A 5,717-nucleotide genomic window follows, 5' to 3' on the forward strand; every position below is an offset into this window, starting at 1 on the left:
GAGAAGAACAGCAGTACACGTAATTATGCATGTATATTGAAAACAGGATAAATACCTATTTTTTCTTTCTTTTAGCTGATATCAAGGGAACCGTATAAAATAGTATGTAGTTAATGTGCTGTTGTCCTTATTCCATATAGAGCTGTAACATATGTGTAATTTGTTTCTCATTCAAAGCACAAAGGTCCTGGGTGGGCGCAAAGCTGTGTTGTGCTAAGGAAGTGACTATAGACAGTAAAGAAATAAATGTAACAAGATATTATTGGTTCTAGCCTTAGTAGATGTAATCTGCATCAGAATAATACCACAAAAACGGCAAAAGAGAATAGGGCTCTATATGAGTAAAGATTCTGTGCATCACTGGAATGGAGTTGGTGTAATCTGAAGCTCCTTCTTATAAATTAAGAAGCATGTGTTGAATAGTAGAGCAACCCCTAAAGAAGAAAGAACTTCAACAATAGAGTGAAGAAGTCATTTAAAAATTGCAATGCTCCATTAGAAGATATTCAGTTAATGCAATAGAAAGCCATAAAGAAGAAGAGGAGAGGGGCAGCCCCATGGCCGAGTGGTTAAGTTCGCACGCTCTGCTTCAGTGGCCCAGGGTGTCGGTTCAGATCCTGGGTGCGGACACGGCACCACTCATCAGGCCATGCTGAGGCGGCGTCCCACACGCCACAACTAAATGGACTCACAACTTAAAATATACAACTATGTACCGGGGGGCTTTGGGGAGAAAAAGGAAAAATAAAATCTTAAAAAAAAAAAAAAGAAGGAGTGGAGAAACTAAAAAGAACATGACAATTGTATAAATTAAAACTAAAAAGGCAGGTGTCATTGCAACTAGGTCAGGAATACTAAATGCGATTGCATTACACGATCCAGGCAGGAGGAAGTGATTGTCACCTCAGATTAAAACAAAGAAACCATGATCTAAATACATGGTCTGTACAGGAAGCACACTATAGATTCAAAGATACAGATTGAAAGGAAACGCAGGGAAAAATGTACATCTGGATTCAGCCCCCCAAATTCAGCTGGAGAGATGACACAAATATCTAGCAAAATAGACTTTAAAACAAAAAATATTACTAGAGCTAATAAGGAACATTGTATCGTACCTGTGGGGTGAAAGGTTATAGCCTGCAACTAACACAGTACAAAGAAATAAATTTATAGGCGTTAATGCCCGTACTAACAAGGAAGAGAGATCTCAAATCAGTAACCTACCCTTTGCTTTAACCGGCTTGAAAAGATGAGGTACCAAACCCAAAAGTAAGAAGAAAAGGAAACAAATTAGAGAACTGAGGTGAAATGGACAAATTCCTAAAAGACAGAAACTAGGGAACCTAAATCAAGAATAACTGGAAAATCGCAATAGAAGTAAACAAGTGAAGGGGTTGAATTGGTAAACAAGCGACCACCCACAAAGGAAGGCCAGGCCCAGATTGTTTCAGCACAGAAATCTCTGAAACCTTCAGAGATCCTTAATACCAATTCCCCACACACTCGTCTAAAAATCACAATGGAGACAATAATTTGCATTCATTTTCTGGGGCCAGTTGCAGCAAATACCAGCAAACCCAATCCAGGAAGATATAAAAGAATTACGCACCATGATCAAGAAGGATCTATTCAAGGGATGAAAGGTTGGGTCAATATCCAAAATCCATTTATGTCATCAAGGATATCAACAGACTAAAAAGTAACAATGGCATCACATCATTTCAACAGAACACAGGGAAAATAACTGACAAAATGCAGTACCCTTTCATGGTGAAAGCTCTCAGATTACCAGGAATTAAGGAAATTTCCTAACGTCATAATGAGCACTATGGAAAAGTCACAGCTAGTATAATATTTAATTGGAAAAGATTGGCTGCTTTCCCCTAAAGAAAGAAACCAACGAAGCATGTCTGCTCTTGCGACTTCTATTCCAGAATGTACGGGAGATTTTAGCTGGAATCTTTATGCAGCAAAAGAAAAGAAAATGCATAAAGAAGGGTTAGAAAGATGTAAACCTATCTCTACTTCCAGCTGAGCTATCTTGGTTTTAGCAAACTGTCAGGAATCCACTACAAAGTTTAGTAGAACTGATAATTACAGTTAGCAACATGGTAGGATACAGGATCAAGATATAAAAATCAATTGTATTTCTATACACTTGCAATGAACAATCTGATAATGAAATGAAGAAATGCATTGACAGTAAGTTCAAAAGAAGAACATCTTTGGAATAAACTTAGCCAGAGAAGTACAAAATGGATGCCCACAAAGGTGCAAAATATGGGCAGAAGAAATTAAAAAGGTATAAATAAATGGCAAACCTCCCAATTTTGTGAATCAGAAGACTTAACATTGTTGAAATGGCACTATTCCCCAGATGACCTGAGATTCAGCACATACCTGTCATCGATGCCAAGTGATTCCTCTACACAAAGTGGCAGGCTCGCTCATAAAATTATGGGAATTGCAAGGGAGTCAGAGTAGTCAAAGCAATCTTGGAAACAGAAGAACAAAATGGTAGGACTAACATTTCCTGATTTCCAACTTTGTCATATGCAATGGTAATCAAGAGTGTGTGGTACTAACACAAGGACAGACATACAGATCTACGGACTAGATTGAGATTTGAGAACTAAACCCATACCTCTGTGGTCCACTGATATTTTTTAAAATTGCCAAGAACGGGGTAAGAATATTCTTTTCATAAATGGGTGCTGGGCAAGTGGATGGCCATATGCCCAAAAAGAGGTTTTATCCTTATATGAAATCACATACAATAATTTACCATAAATGATGAAGACCTAAAACTTAGAGTAAACAATAACACAATCAGATAAAATATAGGAAAAAACTTAAGCACCTTGGGTTTGGCAAAGAATTATTAGATAAGACACCGAGAGCAAAAACGGGAAAAAATACGTTACTTGCACTTCATCGAATCAATCACTTTTGTGCTTCAAAGGACCCCATCGAGACAGTGAACACACCCTTTGGAACTCTTGTGCACTACTGCTGTGAATGAAAAATTATTTTGATGGTATGAATGCAACATGGCAATTCTTCTAAATATTACAAACTGAGTTACTCCCTGAACTAGCAATGCCGCTTCTGGGAATGGCAGTAGATTTGAAAGCAGGGACTTCAACAGATATACGTCCACTGCTGTTTATACTAGCATTTTACACATTTGCCACAAGGTGGAAGTAACCCAGGTGCCCTTCAACGGATGAATGGATCAAGAAAATCTGGCACATACATACAATGGTGTATCATTCAGCTTGGAAAAGAAAGCCAGTTCTGACATGGGCTACAACTGAACTGCACTTAAAAATGGTTGAAAATGTAAATTGTATGGTATGCATATGGTACCACAATCAAAAGCAGAAATTTTAAGGCAAGAGAGTGAAAACACAACCTATAGAATGGAACAAAATTCTGCAAATCGTAATTCTGTTAAGGAACTTGTATCAAAAATACCTCAAGACCTCCTCAATCTTAATCAGAAAAAGTCAAAAAACTCTATTTAAATATGGTAAAGGATCTGAATACACTGTTTTCCAAGGAAGACAGGGAAATGCTCAAGAACATATGTAAAGATGCTGGGCATCCTTAATGAGGAAGGAAACGCAAATCAAAACCCCAATGAGATACCACTTCACCCCCACTAGGATGGCTGGAATCAAGATGTGAGGTAAGAAGTGTTGTTGAGGATGTATTTAGAAATTGGAACTCCCACACGTGGGTGGTGAGAATGCAAAATGGTGTAGTTACTGTGGAAAAGGCTCTGGGAGTTCCTCAAATATAAAAGCTAAAATTACCATGTGACCCATCAATTCTATTCCTGGGTACTTAGTCACATTGTGTGTGTGTGGGGGGGTGTGTGGGTGTGTGTGTGTGTGTGTGTGTGTGTGGTGAGAAGACTTCATCCGCTGTCTTAGCAAATTTCAAGTACACAAATTGTATACATATATCAAGTCATCGCACTGTGATCTCTAAATATGGACAGTTGTGTTGTTCAGTTATCCCTTGATAAAGCTAAGGGGTGTGGGAAGAGTTTCCAGGTGCATCCGACATTCATTCAAAAAGACGTCCTTTTTCTTATATCAGGGAAGGTAAGTCAACGGCCTTAGATCTGGATGTTATAGCCGTTAACATTTGAGAGGTCTCTAGGGACAAGGGCAAAAACTGATCTAAAATAAATTTCCTTCCAGTGTCAGATGTACACCTGAGACTTTAATGAACACGTCACACGCTGTGGTTACACTGAGAAGAGTCCTCGCACCCAGCCTAGGCTGTGGGATTCAAACTTCCCACCAGAGCCAAGTGTCCTGGGATATTTTATCTCTTTTTTTTTCTTTTTTGGTGAGGAAGATGGGCCCTAAGCTATCTGTTGCCTGTCTTCCTCTATTTTGTATGTGGGACACCGCCAGAGGGTGGCTTTCATGAGTGGTGTGTAGGTCCACACCCGGGATCTGACCCTGGGAACCCTAGACCACCTGAAGCAGAGCGTGTGAATTTAACCACTACACACTAGGCCAGTCCCCATGGACTCTTTATCTTAAGGAGCAAGTGAGTGGGGTGGGAGGCATGGGTGGAAGGCTCATTGCTGACAAGGATCACTGAATAAAAGGGAGCCTGACCCTTTATCACAGATGGTGAGGTCACATTTAAGTGTCAGTGTTTCTCAACAAGGGTCAGAGTTCCACATTTGGCCTTGCAGGCTTATCACAAGCCCATGGCCCCTAGAGGACATAAGATCTTATTATTTCCACGTGGCCTGGCCTGGGTCACCCTCATGGTCTGTGACGAGGATTATTTCAGGCTGGTTACTTTTAAAAACACTGCAGAAGGGAAGGAGGCTCTGAGGAGTGGAATTTGCTTGCCCTTTGATGAGGATATTTGCATTTGTGAAGGAAGTCTCCATCTGTGGGGGCTTCTCCCTCTCTGCACCAGGAGGAAGCGGGGATGACCTTACCTCTAGAAACTCTAAATGGGGAGGGCAAGGTCTTAAGCATTGTTTATTGTGCTTGTCTGGTAACCTCATGTAGCTGACTCCCCCCACCATCAACATCCTCCGGGAAGCACAGGACATCCTGACTTAATCGGATCTGATTCTTATCTAAAGTTATAGGACCCAATAACCAGACCCCACCTGCACTGACATCATTTTAATGACGTTTGTTTACATATTCTTTCCTTTGTCTTGTAAAGAGATAATTCACCTTAAGTTTAGCTCCAACCTTCAACATACTGCAGCAGCTCTTGCTGCCCGTGGGTCCTGTCCCCAGGCAGCAGCTCTTTACTGTCCAAGGGCCCTGTCGCCATGCTATTCCATACTATTCTCTGAATAAAAGAGCACTACTGCTAGACCTTGAGAGTATGAGAAATCCTTCTTCGGACTCCTCTGCTCACCGAGCCTGCATCAGTCTGTACTTGCGCCATTTGAAACTCAGTCAGTCCTTCCCCCTGCACACCTGGACGCCTGAGTTCACAAAGAGCTGGGTGGAAACAATAGAGGCAGCCCCAGGCCAGGAAAAAGTTCCGTTTAAATGCAAACGTGCCGGGTGAGTCTGGTTCCAGCCGGCAGCCTAGGCGGGTTTGGCTGAACCCTGCAGCCTCCCCGCTGCTGTCACTCTGGCATGAGGCGGCGGGGCGTTTGGGATTGTCCAATCAGGGGAGGCTCTGGGGCAGGAGGGTGGGGCCGTGCGCTGGAC

This window comes from Equus asinus, chromosome 20 (genome assembly GCF_041296235.1).
Source record: "Equus asinus isolate D_3611 breed Donkey chromosome 20, EquAss-T2T_v2, whole genome shotgun sequence".
NCBI lineage: Eukaryota > Metazoa > Chordata > Mammalia > Perissodactyla > Equidae > Equus > Equus asinus.